This window comes from Neophocaena asiaeorientalis, unplaced genomic scaffold (genome assembly GCF_003031525.2).
Source record: "Neophocaena asiaeorientalis asiaeorientalis breed wild unplaced genomic scaffold, Neophocaena_asiaeorientalis_V1.1 scaffold251, whole genome shotgun sequence".
Taxonomy (NCBI): domain Eukaryota; kingdom Metazoa; phylum Chordata; class Mammalia; order Artiodactyla; family Phocoenidae; genus Neophocaena; species Neophocaena asiaeorientalis.
Genome location: NW_020173377.1, coordinates 10917326 through 10932705, shown reverse-complemented (window position 1 = coordinate 10932705; position 15380 = coordinate 10917326). Strand labels below are relative to the sequence as shown.

General features: G+C 42.3%; 1 protein-coding gene and 1 pseudogene across 2 annotated transcripts in view; both read right to left on the bottom strand.

The window, feature by feature from the left end:
- Positions 1 to 15380, bottom strand: part of SYNPR (synaptoporin) — a 292879-nt gene that overhangs the window by 68322 nt on the left and 209177 nt on the right. The window lies entirely within an intron of this gene.
- On the bottom strand, positions 3748 to 4387 carry LOC112400580 (TM2 domain-containing protein 2 pseudogene; annotated as a pseudogene).

The following is a 15380-nucleotide window of genomic DNA, read 5'->3' as shown; positions in this document are numbered from 1 at the left end:
TCTCCAGATACTCCATCAAAAAAGGGTTCCATGGAAACACTCATTTTGGGAAATGCTGCAAATTACACAGCCTTCTTGAAGATTAATAGTGTAGAACCACCTATTAAAGGCTTCATTCTATGACCTCGGTAAATATACCTACTTAGCTTGGTTTAACTCAGTTTTCCGTAAAGTTTATTTGACTCCAAATTCAGGTTGTGTAACAGCCATTAACATTCTGTGAAGGGCACTTTGGTTTAAAATGAGATGTTAATGACAAAGGGAGATTAACAGAGAGGTTCAATTCATGGGTTGCTTTTTAATTGAGAGAGAAACAGACACACACAGAGAGAAAGACAGAGACAGAGAGAGAAAGAGAGATTTCTCTCCCGTAGTATTCTTCGAAGTGGAAGTTTTCTCAAAATGAGGTATTAGCATGTGGGAGGAGCTAGGAACCAGCATGAGCTCCTGAACCACTAGGAAGAACGGTTCATTTCTCTGTACATTATTTAATATAACGTCCTCCCTAGAATCTTCTGTTCCATGCTGTAACTCAAGACAAAGGCCTTGGATAAAATTAAGTAGGATGCTAACTCTGAAGCACAATGGGAAGATACAGTGCCAGATTAAATCATACTAACTTTAAAAAATGATCACCAAGGTCGTAGGCTTGGCACATGGGGGGCGTGGTATGGCAAAGGAGCAGGATAAAGCCATGCAAAAGACATTAATTACCCATCAGGGGGTTGCTGGGGAGAGGGAGCAGGAAGCCTTATGCATTTGGCTACCAGAAGACATCTCTTTTCAAGGGTTCTTTTCCTCTTGAGAGGAAGGGCTTCATTAAGAGGATTTTTGCTCGGGGTGGACTCCGGGTAGTTCCAAGGGTAGATTTATCTGTATTCCTGGCACTGATGAAGAGCAGCTCCTGGTCCACAGAGCTTCTCAGCGTTCTGGCAAGTACTGCCCCCATTCTCTGGAGTTTTTTATCAAGTTTTTTTACCCCTTTAATGCATATCTAGGGCAGTGGTTGATCACTGCCTGTGCAATAACAATGGAAATGACAGGATGGGGTTTCCCAGCTATTTTCTTTTCAGAAATAAAGAGTGGATTTGAGGTCGGTTATTTGGAAGTAGAGATGTCTTCCTGAAGCTCCTCTCTGTGAGGACGTGGACACAATCACCTGAAATGCCTTTTGGATGATGCGTCTGCCATCAGTTATACAAAGAGACACGAAAGCAGGCAGATTGCAAGTGCTACATGGGCTTTCCACTGAAGTCCATAGATATTTTTTTCCCATTTAAAAAAATATTCCTTTATTCAGATAGTTTTTCAGGTTGTATCACATCTGGCCAGGGTTTGTGAATACAGAGGATGGACATCACCTAGAAGCCACACTGAAACTGAAAAATGCAGATCATCACAGAGGAATATAAAGATTCTCAGGCTGTTGCCTAGCAGTGGAAACAACTTTGATCCCCATCACCTTTTCTGTGAGAAGGGCTTCTTCTTTAAAATACAAAATTTAATAACTTACAGACTTTTACCTCTTTACCCAAGCTCTTCCTCCTGGAAACATTAACAATTAATGATTTTTTATTTTTTACTTTTAGTTTTAAAAGAAAATAGCTTTTGATGGGGTTTGTGAATATCCTTAAGGAGATTTATTTTTTTTTAAACTTGTGAGATGAAGCAGGATTTGTGGTTTTAAAGTAGTATCTTATTTGGGGTAAGATTTCAATTTTAGTTTGTTTTCCAGATTTTTCTTAGAAGTTTTTTTTCTTTTTCTTTTTAAAAGGGGGCATCCTTGAACCCTCTTAAGTTCTATGCAAAATTTTATGTTTCTGTGCATTTTTCTGGGGAGAAGGTCCAGTTTCTTCATGACCCACAACAATTTAAAATATACTGCCTTAGAATGTAGAGATTACACTCTAAAAGAATCCATCAATTATTACTGCTATAAAGAAGGTTAAGGTCAATGTGGTACAGAACTTTCAGGACAAACTAGAAAAATCTGTTTTAACTTTTACATAATTGCCACCATTTAATACCATAAGAACAGTGGTCATATTAATCAGGGCTAATAAAGCTGAAACTCTTAGGAAAACTGCTTCATAATGACAGAGCATATTCAGAGTTATTTTAACTGGGATTCTTGGTCTTTATGTCAATTATTATGAGACTAAACTTTGAGCAGTTCTACTTTGATTGCTTCTAGAATTTATAAGTTGCCCAAATAGCATGCTCTTAGTTTGATTGACCTTCCAAACCCCATTTTTACCTTATATTTAACAGTTCTTTTCAACTCAGATTGCAAGGGATGGAAACTAAGTTTTAAAAACCACTTATAGTGGGGCTTCCCTGGTGGCGCAATGGTTGAGAATCTGCCTGCTAATGCAGGGGACACGGGTTTGAGCCCTGATCTGAGAGGATCTCACATGCCGCGGAGCAACTAGGCCCGTAAGCCACAACTACTGAGCCTGTATGTCTGCAGCCTGTGCTCCGCAACAAGAGAGGACGCGACAGTGAGAGGCCCGCGCACCACGATGAAGAGTGGCCCCCGCTTGCCACAACTAGAGGAGGCCCTCGCACAGAAACGAAGACCCAACACAGCAAAAATAAATAAATTAATAAACTCCTACCCCCAACATCTTCTTAAAAAAAAAAAAACGCTTATAATTCAGAACATTTTCTTTTATTCCCAGTGATTTGGGAACTCAAAACCTTGGCTGTCTCTTTCCCTATGACTGACTGCTGTAGCCCACACTGAGAGATTCTGGTACCATGCTTATTTTGACAGAATGTGTTCAGTTTCTCTTTGCCCCCCGAATCACATCCTAACTCTACCCAGCAGTAACTAGTAATATCCTTTAAGGAAGAGTCTGCTTTTCTTTCCAAGGGCACGAGGCCCCTCATATTTTCTTACCCAATCATGAAGAACAGATTTATAGTTACTTGTATGAAATCTTTTTTTCTTTTTTACCAGTCTACAGCATGGACTCTCTAAACTGGTAAATACTACTTTCTTGATAGGAAAAGTCTGGCAAGAGGATAGCTGAACTCAGACATGTTTAGCTATCCAAAACATAATTGGAAAGAGGAAATTACTGTACTGGATATATTCCCTCTCAGACATAATAATGATGGAACAGTAGGGTTTATTGACAGGCTCAGTTCAAATGCTTAGCTTTAAGCACAACAAATATAGTTTTGAGTTTCACTCTACCTACTGAAAACACCCGAATGAGCATTCCAGGTTGGCAACATTGATTCTGCAATTTAAATTCAGAAAGTCAGAATTTCAGTGTGTATTAAAATCCATCGCCGCTTCTACTTCTGCTGAAGATTTTCATTGGTTCAGCTTCCGATCTTCACCTCATGAGGACTCAGTCACAAAAGGCACAAGGCTAAAAACATTCACTTTACTTACCCTGTTGGGTCCACTTGCTCCAAAGGATTGATGATACAGCAGCGCACAGAAATAAAGACTATGGAAACCCTTCTGCAGCTTATGAGTTAATCACTATCCTTTATATTTTTTGTACATGAGGAAAGGTACAAACTTGATACCCACAATACTGTTTGCTTGTCATTTCTAGTCTGCAAAGTAAAGTTTGGGTTGAAAATCCACAGTCCAAAGAAACCTCCCTCGCCAAAGCCATTCCCTCCAAAGAGGAAGGTAATGGTCAGGTCTGATAACAAGGAAGAGTTCTGAGCCTGTAGAGGTGAATTCAGGAGACTTGCCTCTCTGGGCCACGGCAGCAACTCTTTTTAGTAAACAGTGCACTAATTGTTGCTGTCACTTGGCGTCAGCCCTCCAGTAATAAGCAAAATAAGGTCAACAAACCACCAAATCCAAGACCTCCAAGTGTCAAGAGCTTCCCTACTGCTGTGTCAGCGTGTCCCAGACAGAAACAATCTACTCCAAAACAGCCCAGGAAGAAGCAGAGCAAAGTGCTTATGAAGTACTGTCCAGTACACTTTATACAAGGTTTATTCTCTCGTAGGAAGGTCCTAGGACTGGCACATTCGATTCCGTCCAGGGCGCGGCACTGGACGGAGGTGTGTTCCACACCACTGTAGGCCTGACCACCGAACTTGAGACAGCCATAACCAAGTTCCTGGGATGCCATTGCATTTCTAACATCGTCCGCTGGGTCTTCACACTCTATAAATTCATCGGGTAGGTAAGAGCAAAGGATGACTGGAGAGTGGGGTCGCCATAGCCCCAGCTCGCAGAGCAGGTGGTGCCTTCCGGGTGGGTGGCGCCAACGGATGTGGGCTCAGGCTCGGCGGTAGTGTTGTGCCAGTGGCTCCGAGAGACACAATGCAGCAGAAGGAGATTCCCCATCAGCAAAGCCGCCTGGCCGCAGAGAAGTAACTCACTCACCGGGCAACCACCCAGCACCATCTTCCCGGGCCCAGTGGCGGAGAGCCGGCCTCAACAGCAAACCCCGGCCAGCACCGCTGACCCAAGCCCCGCCTGGTCAGGCCTCTCCAAGCAGCCCCCCCATAGATTTTTTTTTCCACTGTGCCCTGTGAGCTCATTTCCCCATATTATTTGCTGTTATTCTGCCTGGTGTTCCCTCTGTCCAGAATGCCTTGGTTTGGCCCCCATTTCTGCCTATTGAAATCTTACCCGTTCTTCAAGGTCCCATGCAAATCTCTCCTCTTCAGAGAAGGGTTTCCTGATTACCTCCAGAGAAACAAATGCTACCCTTCTGTGGTCTCTTTGGACCTTTCGTATAGCATTGATCCCATTTTGATTTCTACTGTCATAGTGCCCATGGCTGTCTCCGAGGTTCACCTTTGAAAATGGGATTGGATTCTATATCTCACTTACCCCCCAGTCACACTGAGCTCATAGCTGATGTTCAGTAAATGCCAGATGAATTGTACCTCAACACTGCAAGAGACTGCAGTTGCAGGTAGACGAAGTTTATCATTCAGCATCCTGATTTGCATGACTAGAGGATATTCCCCTTACTTCTAGGCTTGTGCTTCTTTCTTTGTTTGCTGATCTGCTTCTAGACCAGTGTTTCCCAAATGCCGGTCATTCGCATCCCTCTCATGAGTCATACCACATCTGTGGATCACTTATGCTTCCACTTACTTGATATCTTTCTTTAAATTGATTCCTCGTTTCCTGACACTAACTCATTTAAAAAGTAGACCATTTACCTCGAATTAAAAGTCTAGTATCGCTTGCCTTTAAGAGAAAATAAATATACGTGTGAATACAATGAGAATAAAACCTTATTGAATTCATTCATATGACAAATATTTATTGAGCATTCACTCTGTACTGGGCACTGTGCTAGGAGCTGGGATACAGCAGTGAACAAGTCCCAGCTCTTTGGGCTTACACGCTGTCAGGGAAAATGGAAAATGAACCACCAAACAGGAAATATACCACCATAAAAGCTATAAGGCAAATGAAGCAGAGCAAAGAGATGGAGAGGAAGTAGGGTACTATTTAGATAAAGAGGTCAGGAAGGGCCTCTCTGAGGAGGTGATATTTGAGCAGAGACCAGGAAGAGCAAATCAGGCAACTATATGGAAGCAGAGGCTTAAAGAGCCCAGGTAAGAGCGGACAGCATGGTCCCGAGAAGGGAATCGCTCTTGGTGGTATCTCAAGGCCTCTGTGGAGGCGGATTTTATCTCAAGTCCTGGAGGAGGGGAGTGCGGCTGCAGGGTACTGAGGGAGGGAAGAGCACCAGGAAATGAGGTCAGAGACAGAAGCAAGAACAACAGCATGTCAAGTCTCACGGACTAAGGCAATGACTGATTCATAAAGGGACGGAGATTCTAGAACATGCCACTGCACTCTGGGAAATAACGCCTTTCGTTCAGTGAAGATCTGAGGGAAGTCTCCTTTGGCCTCCTAACTGGAACATCGTTCTTGGTTCATGACCAAACCCTGCAGTCAGTAGTCTTGTCTCCAAGAGATGGGGGCATTTCCGGGGACCCAAAGGGTTCATTGCCTTCTCTCTGGTTCCCTACACTCTTCATCCCTTTTGGACAGTGCCAGGCGCACAGCAGACACACCTTTATCCTCGGTGTTAGGAAGGAAATGTGTATTGCTTCTGCCTTCCGGATTGTGTCTCTTTGCTATGGATCCTGCTACTGACCCCACCCTGCCAGAGCGAGCAGGGAAGAGAAGTATCATCAGGAAAGGCCACTGCCCTTGACTTCTCCTTCTAAAGCAGAGGTTCTCAGTGAGGGCTGTCCACCAAAACCATGTGGAGAGTTTTGTCAAGATACTGATACTGCCTGGGTCTCAGCTGCCGAGGTTCGGGCTTAACTGGTCTGGTGTAAGACCTGGGCATCTGTGGTTTCAAAAGGTCCACGGGTGATTCTAATGTGCTTCAGGTTGAGAACCACTGCTTAAAGGGAAGTAAGCATTTTCACAGAAGGAGAAATCAAGAATTTCAATTTTCTAGGCTTGCATAAAAACTAGTATTTTGAAGTGATATAGATACATGGGTGGGCAGGGAATAGGAACACACTAGATGTGAGATTCCCTGTGCCAGGCATAGAATATTAAACAAGACTGTATGTAAAGTGCTTTGAAACAAACATGTATTTTGTTATAGTCAGTGACTGCAAAGATCTGTGAAAAGTGTTCAGATCAGAGGGAACAGCAAGTGCAAAGGCCCTGAGGCAGTATTGTATTAGAGGAATTGTGGAACAGGGGAGAATGGTAAGAAATGAAATCAGAGATGTTAATCTGATTCATTCCCTATTTATTACCCCAGCAAATGAGGTCTTTTTTCTTTATAAAAATTAACCTCCTGCATAAAGTCTCTTTATCATACGCTACTCTCCAGATACATTCTGCATAGCTGGAATGTCCTTCACCCTTTCTGGTTTACCATATCCTAGTCTAGATTCTCTATGTCCTTCAAAGTTCTATTCAGTTGCCACCACCTTCAGGAAGGCCTTCCGTGATCATTCCAGATGGATGCAATCTCTCTCCTCTGTAAAGCACCACAGCCTATTCCTTTACCCTTCTAATGGACAGTAGCTCTCTTTGTCTTATTTATCTCTCCAGCCTGTCATGTACCCGCTACCCCCTGCCCCACTCGAAAGACTAGGTCCAGGTCTGAGCTCTCTGGAAGTCCCTTTCTCTTTGCTTAGAGCTAGCCCTGCATTATACACAAAAGTAGGGCTCAAAAACATTTACTGAAGGGTTAGCTATGTGCGTTCAATTTTCTTCTACAAGAACAGCAATCCAAACAACCTAAGCACATCTACACAGTAATTAAAGCAACAAACAAAACTGTATTAGCTCTTGGACTCTGAGTGCATTCTTGACTTTCCGACAATGGTTTCTGATCATTCACCTTTGAAAGAACATATTCCAATTGAAACGAAACATATCAACCCAGACAGTTTCAGAAAAGCCAAGTCATTTGTTCACTAAGAAGGATCACGGTAGCCAGGAATGAAGACCACAAGGAAATGAAATGCTATCAGTTTCATCTATTTGAACAGTCACTTGGGAGTAGTGCAGAAAACAGAAGGTGGCGAGATGAAAAAAAGAGAACAGATAAAAAGCATTGTTGATATAGACAGTGGGTTGGCTTGCTGTGGTCAGTGCTGTGTGACTTTCTGCGGCCAACCTGATTTCTCCCATGCCTATGGATTCTCCCAGAAGGATTCCCTTTATGGTCAGGGACCCTAGTATTCAATGATTGACAAAACCAGTCTTGTTTAACCCAACCACTACTCTGAAGAATGGTCAGCATCGTCCCTTTATCACAAATGCTGAAATTGACCTGTGGCACTTGGAGGCACCATGGCCTTGGGAGTGAGGGTTCCAGCCTTGGGGCTGAATAGCTTGGGCTCCATTTCCAGCTCTGCCCACTTGCTGTGTGATCCTGAGCAATATTCAATGGTAACAGTAATAATTCCTTCTTCATAGAGTTGTTTTGAGGGTGGGCCGAGTCCACATATGTAAAACACTTAGGACAGGACCACAGATACAGGTGGCATTCAGTACATGTTAACTCAGTATTCAGAGAGGTTAGGTCGCTTGTCGGAGGCTGGCAGCTGGTAGGGCTATGATTTGAATTTAGGTGTGTCTAAAGGAAAATACTTAGTAGTGATGGGCTACTGCAAACGGAGTTAGCAATACACTTGAAAGTAGAGAATTGCTCTAATTTTGCTCCCATGCTCACCTGAGCATCACTGAATGGCCAGGGCATTTCCTTAGTACCTTCCTTTTCTTGTTCGTCCATGTTAGAGTCCTTTGCTGAGCAAGCAGGCCTCCAGGCCTGGGACACAGCTAGAGTCCTCCATAAACAAGGTTGTGTGTGCAAGGTGAAGTGGTGTGTCTGTTCCCTCCTCCAGATATTTCGAATCAAGAATTCAGGAATTTCAAGGTGTGGGTATTCCAGACATTATAGAATAATATAGGTGAGATAAAACTTATCAATCAAAGATGAAGGTATGTCTCCTGATAAGTTTCCATCCTTCCATATCCCCTGTTCCATTTCTCTCATATAGAGAAGGAGGATGGACTTAGTGGGAGAGGACATGGGTGATTCTTTGAGTTACCTGTAATCTGGGACTTTGATTTTGATGAAATACATGCCACATGGTTCACAGAATCTCCGAAGATTCTGAAAGACCCTGGGACCACTGCTGCACTTGTGAAATCATATTGTTTGCAGCCCTCCCTCCTCAATCTGCATCATGAAAGCATTCCATTCAGTATATGTGCGTATTGTCCCTCTTGCCACATTGCACTGTGCTCATTCATTTCTCTATTTGTCTTCCTTTCTACATTATGAGTGCTCAAGGGCACAGAATGTATCCAGAATACAGCAATGATTAGAATCTCTGGCTTTGGCATTGGGTATTCCCAGCTAGAGCCCTCTCCCTTCTGACCGTGTTCAGATAAATGAAAATGTGTCTACAACCTCTATGTTCGGGGGTAATTTTAACCTGGAATAGATTGGTGCCCCCGAAGTTGCAAAATATGATGTGAATGTGCACGTTTCTATGGAGAATTCAAAGCTTCATCAGATTCTCAAACTGGGTGGGGGGAGGAGGGAACAAGGTTCCAAAAGAAGTGAAGAATTTCTCCTGTAATTAAATAAATTAAGTTTATGAAGTAACTCTGGGTTCTTCACAGTACTTTTTTTCTATAATAAAGAAAAAGGGATGCTATATCCTTGATGTCTACATTAGGAGAGGCAGTTTTTACATCCCTTTAATGCTTTTCCAGTACAGATTCACTTAGTGTATGGTTTTTTTCTGTTTCTTAAAATACCTTTTCCTCCATGATCATCCACTGAGATCAAGCTCAGGTTTGATCTCACCCTACTAAGCACTTGAAAGCACATGAACTCATTTAACCATTAGGATGATTCTCCAAGTAAACCTTACTATCCCCGTCATACGGAAAAGGAAAATGAGACTTAGAGGTAAGATCAGTTCCAAAGCTTTCAATCTGTGCTGATAAGCCCTATGCTATACTGTCTTCATCTTTGCTAGAGTCCTCAGTTTATGGATACAAGCTTGTCTAGTTCACTGTTTGGTTCCTAAACCATCTTCGGCTAGAGATGTCAGAATTCTCCTTAAGCATTCAGTCAATACATATGTAGAAATGTCACTCTAAAGCCCACAGTTTATTTTTCCTTTGACTCAGGACGTTAACATCCTCCAACAAGTAGTTCTTGCTTTGATAAACAGACTTTGCAAGGCAGGTTAAATGACATCCCATGTATAACACTATTCAAAGCCTTCATGAATTTATATTACATTTTTAGGCAAAGAGAAAAAAGAATAATACATCAAGGATTCTAGTGAAAACATGACCTACAAGTAAAACAAGAGAAATGTTGCTTTCTAACACTTGGAAAGCCAAATGTGTACCAAATTGATATTTAAAGAGAAAGAAAAAATGGACAGAACATAGAGCTAAGTGAGAGGCAGACTCTTCATGGCTTTTGGAACTCTGCTCTGAGTAGTTAAACTACAAAACTGAGTTATAGAGGGGAGTAAAGACCATGGTCTTTGGCATCAGGTAGAGATGGATTTGACTCTAGTTCAACTACAAAAGGAAGGTGAAGCTTCACTATCTTATAAGATTGTTAAGAGAAAACAATGTCAGCACTGTATAGGTGGTCACTAAGCATTAATATTCCTTCTTCCTTCTTTACAATTTCTCTTCTGATTTGGCATAAAACCAGTGTAACTGTTTCCAGTGGGCGGTTCTTTAAACACGAATTTGCCTCTGATACAACTGATGTCCTAGGGATGCAGGACCTTGCTGACGAGTCATGAGGAGCCCTGGACCATTCTTTAGAACCATTCTAAGAATCCAAGTGATATTTCCAAAGCATGTTCATCCAGAAAGAAGACCAATCCAGCGTTAGATGTCTAAGCTAAGGAAAGACCAGGAAAGAGACACTCTGACATGGGGTGTCCTTTTCTAACCCACCCAAGATGGGCAGCTTGAGTTAGTACCATTTTCTGGGTGTCTTTCTAAATAGCCAATGCTTATGAAACTTTTATATCCTTTGAAGAGCAAATCTAATTTCAGAAATTTTTGCTGAAGAAAAAATTTTTTAAAAAACTATGCTGGCTATGTATAAAGGATGCTGATTGCAGCATTGTTTATTTTAGTCCAATTAATTGCTGGACTAGTTGTTGATTGGAAACCAACTAATTGTTCGCCTGTGGGAACTGGTTAAATAAGTTGTGGTCCATCTGTATAAGAGGGGGGCCTGTGGTCATGATGATGAGAAGAATATGTAATTTAAATGTTCACAGTGCATTAAGTTTAAGCATAAGTTAGAAAACATTATGTTCAGGTTGACCTTATTTTGTGTGTGAAAATAGATTAATATGACTATAGTATATACTATATACACAAAATTTGGAAGAGGAAAACACATGTCATATGTCTTCTCATCTGTGTGCTTTTCTGAATTATCCAAATTCTCTACAACAATTTTTTGTTGGTTTGGTAATAAAAACAGAAGTCATTTAAAAAATCTCTAAGACTGTGATCATTCACAATTCACATTCTAGTGTCTCAATCTTCCCTTTTCGTTTTCCCAGGCCAAAAGCACATGGATATGCCTCAATTTCTGCCAATAGGCAACCTGGGAAAAAAGAAGTCAACTATATTTCCATTCTTCCATTTAAGGAAACACTGTGTTCATTATTCATACCCAGATGACTAAGAGAGAGAAAAGAATGAGAGGGAAGAAGGAGAATACGGTGATGCAACACTTCAAGATAATAATTAGAACCATCCCACTTAGCACTGGGACAGCACCTCACATCTTCAAAGCTGTATCAGATGTTATCTAATTACGCAAAGCGAGGAGGAATGACAAGAGTGGAGGATTTAATCTAAGAAGCACGAAGGGTAGTGTATATATATGTCCATGCCACTCTCTCGGGCCTTTGGATACTGAGAGGCAGTAACAAGAGGGGCCAAGTGAGAAATTCAGTGCAAAGTCTGCGATATCAGAAGCTCATAGAGGTTTTGAGGGCTAAAAGCAAAAATCGTAAATGGAAAAGATAGACAAGGGGGGAAAAAGGAATGATGAAACTAGTAGAAAGCTGCTGGAAAATTTAACACCACCATATTGTTTCTAGAACCCCACATCATTAATCCATTTAATTACGCCTTGTAAATATTTGAATGCAGAATGATTCCTGCGACCCTGCGACTCAGATAATTCCAAAAGCCTTAAACATTGGGCCTGCCAATCAGAATTACTGATGAAATTTATCTCTGTTACAGGGAAAACATTAAACACACATCACAGACCTATGTTCTTGGGGGAAGCTTTAGAGCACTGCCGGCTCCTGCCCCATGACCCAATTTAAATGCACTGAGAAAACAAGCACATCAGAGGCTATCAAAAGAGCAAGTCATCCTAAAAGCAGAAGGTTATTCATCAGGAACTCAAGGAAATGCTGAAATAGAAAAATGCTCATTTGGGACTCTGCAGTTCTTGGTTGGTCCAATTCTTATTTTTTAAAAAATAAATTTATTTATTATATTTATTTATTTTTGGCTGCGTTGGGTCTTCATTGCTGCATGCGGGCATTCTCTATTTGCTGGAGCAGGGGCTACTCTTCGTTGCGGTGCGCGGGCTTCTCATTGCAGTGCCTTCTCTTGTTGCAGAGCACGGGCTCTAGGCTCACGGGCTTCGGTAGTTGTGGCTCGTGGGCTCAGTAGTTGTGGCTCGCGGGCTCTAGAGTGCAGGCTCAATAGTTGTGGCGCATGGGCTTAGTTGCTCCGCGGCATGCGGGATCTTCCCAGACCAGGGATCAAACCCGTGTCCCCTGGATTGGCAGGTGGATTCTTAACCACTGCGCCACCAGGGAAGCCCCCCAATTCTTATTAACAGTGGTTTACATTCTCACTCAATTACTGGTCCCCAGTGGCTTTATCCTACAATAAATATCAATTATTCCAATTTAATAAGATCTGTGATCTGTTCCCTCGAAGTTCTATCCAGGGTAGGAAGACGAGAGGTAGATTTTGCAATGGGCCTTGATGAGGGGAGGAAAATCCAGAAGAGGGAGCGGCAGAAGCCAAGGCCATGTGTGTGCTGAAAAGCCGAAAGCCAAAGGCAGGCATTATACTACGGTCCAGCAGTTACCATAAGCAGAGATTTCTTAGAGTTTTGCTCCATTTTCCATGACTTACTCTGTCTCCTTCAGCATGTTTAAGGACAGGCAGTGATACACACACATCCCCCAAACAGGCATCTCAACATCTGTTCTTTTTTTTTTTCCCCCAAAACATTCAAGCCTGCAGTTAAAATACAGCTGCCAATTATCAAGTATGAGCTTCCTGGCCCAACGGTAATTCACATATGTCAGAAGTCGGATGAGAAAAAGTCCAATGCAGTAAATATACGTGTGTACTGTGATTATACCTGTATGCGTTATTGCCTTTTTTTTTGGTTTTGTTTTTAGTGCTTTACTGATCAAAAAGAATCAGATTCCTAGCTCTCTGCTTGGGATACTGTTCACTGCATTTCAATATTTGACTTGAAACAGTGAGGGTGGTGAGAGTGGAGGCATGGCCAGCTTGTGTCATCGTAGTGGATACCAAGAACGTTCTGAGCATTTTCAGCTGTTTGTGAATTAAATATAAAGGTCTTGATGCCCTACACGGCATTGATTGAAAGGGGGCATTCAAAGGTCTCCACTGGTCATATCATGGTCTACTTTATCTGTCTTTTTTCCTCCTTCCCCCCCCTTCCTTCCTTCCTTCCTTCCGTCCTCCCTCCCTCCCTCCTTCCTTCCTTCCTTCCCTCCTTCCTTTGTCTATCTATTCATTCCTCTTATGCACAACCACTAAAAATCTATGGTGCTATAGATCACCAGAGAGGATTCTGCCTAAGCCTTCACTTTGCTTTGCCACTCATTTAACACTGGGTCTGCCTCTCTTCCATATATCCACTGGGAGCTGACTCTCAAGTATAAACTAATTTCATCATTTGTTTAAACAAAATGGCACTAGAAGATAAAAATCACAAAGCACATTCACAGAAATGGACACTGAAACGACTCCTGTGTGCTATATGGCTTTTGGGATCTGACCTAACATTCCTCTGTCTTCCCAGATGATTGACAGCTGGCCACAAGCCAAACGAAGGAGGGCAGGAGAACCAGTTGCTTTCACAACCTGTGGTTTAGTTTCCTAGGGCTGCCATAACAAATTGCCATTAACTGGGTGGCTTAAAATAACAGAAATTTATTCTGCCACAATTCTGAGGGCCAGAAATCAGAAGTCAGGTGTCAGCAGGGCTGTCTCCTTCTAGAGGCTCTGGGGGAGAGTCTATACCATGTCTCTCCCCTAGCTTCTGGTGGCTGTTGGTAATTCTTAGCATTCCTTGGCTTATAGAGGCATCATTTCAATCTCAGCCTCCGTCTTCACCTGGCCTTCCCCTGTGTCTCTGTGTGCTCTCTTTTTCTGTACTTATAAGGACACTTGTCATTGGATTTAGGGCCCACCCTAAATCTAGATTAATCTCATCTCAAGACCCTTAACTTAATTACATCTGCAATGACCTTGTTTCCAAATAAGGTCACATTCACAAGTACTGAGGGTTCAGACTTGCACATATTTGTGTGGGGGGGCACTATTCAACCCACTACGCCTATCCTTGTTCTATTCTCCATTGTACCCTCACATTACCAGTGTTGAGAAAAAAATCAAAAGCAAGTCCTATGACATGCACAGAGATATATCGAAGGACACAACGTTCAGTCTTCTTTGGAAGCAAAGATTGGAAACATCCTAAATGTCCATCAACAGGAAATATGGTTGAATGAGTTTGGTTCATCTACCCAATGGAATACCAGGCAGCTACTAAAAAGAACAAAGTAGTATTTTTATAAATTGAAATGAAAATATCCCCAAAATATGTTGTAAAGAGAATTAAGCAAATTATAGAACAAGATATATGTCACAAACCCATTCTAAAAAGCAAACTATGAACAACAAACCCACACAATCCTCCTTTGGGGGAAATGCTCTGTTCCCATGCCAGTTATGTGATTCTGAGGAGAAGGGCTGCCAATCACACCTCTTGATCCCCTTTCTCTGCCATAAAGAGTAATCAGATCTAGACAATTATAGTACCTGATGCTGTTGACCATGGTGACAGGGACGGAGGTTGGCTGAAAACCAAGGTAGGCTAGTCAGAAGCCTTCCAAGGATTTTTAAAACTTTTTATTTTGAGGAGAAAAAGTCTCTTGCCTTTTGGGCCCTATATTAGGTCTCTCCAGCTGCTAGAACAAATTAGCACAAACTCAGTGGCTTAAAAGACCACAAATGTATTATCTTATCATTATGTAGATCAGAAATACAACGCAAGTCTCAAAGTGTCAGTAGAACTGTGTTCCCTTCTGGAGGATCCGAGGCGGGCCGGGGGTATCCATTTCCTTGCCTTTTCCAGCTTCCAGAGGCATCCACTTCCGTGGCTCACAGCCCCACTCTTCCATCTTCAATGGTCAATTGATGAACAACTTTAATTCCATCTGCAGTTTTAATTCTCCTTTGCCATGTTAAGATAACATGTTTACAGGTTCCGGGGATTAGGATGTCCACATTTTTGCAGGGGGATGGGGCATTATTTTGTCTTGAATCTAGAGCAAATCCAGGTCTGCAGATAGCTATCCTCCCCAACACTTGGGGAAAGCTAAGTGAGGGGGGAAAATGAGGCAGACGCACAGAAAGAGGACACGCTGAGAGAGAGAGAGAGAGAGAGAGAGATAGAGAGAGAGAGAGAGAGAGAGATGAGAGAAAGAAAGACTAGCCTGTTGGACACCCTGGATCTGGCCATTCTTGAAGCTAATTCACCTCAATTAAGTATGATTATGTAAGCCAAGAGATTTCTCCTATTTCTCAAAAA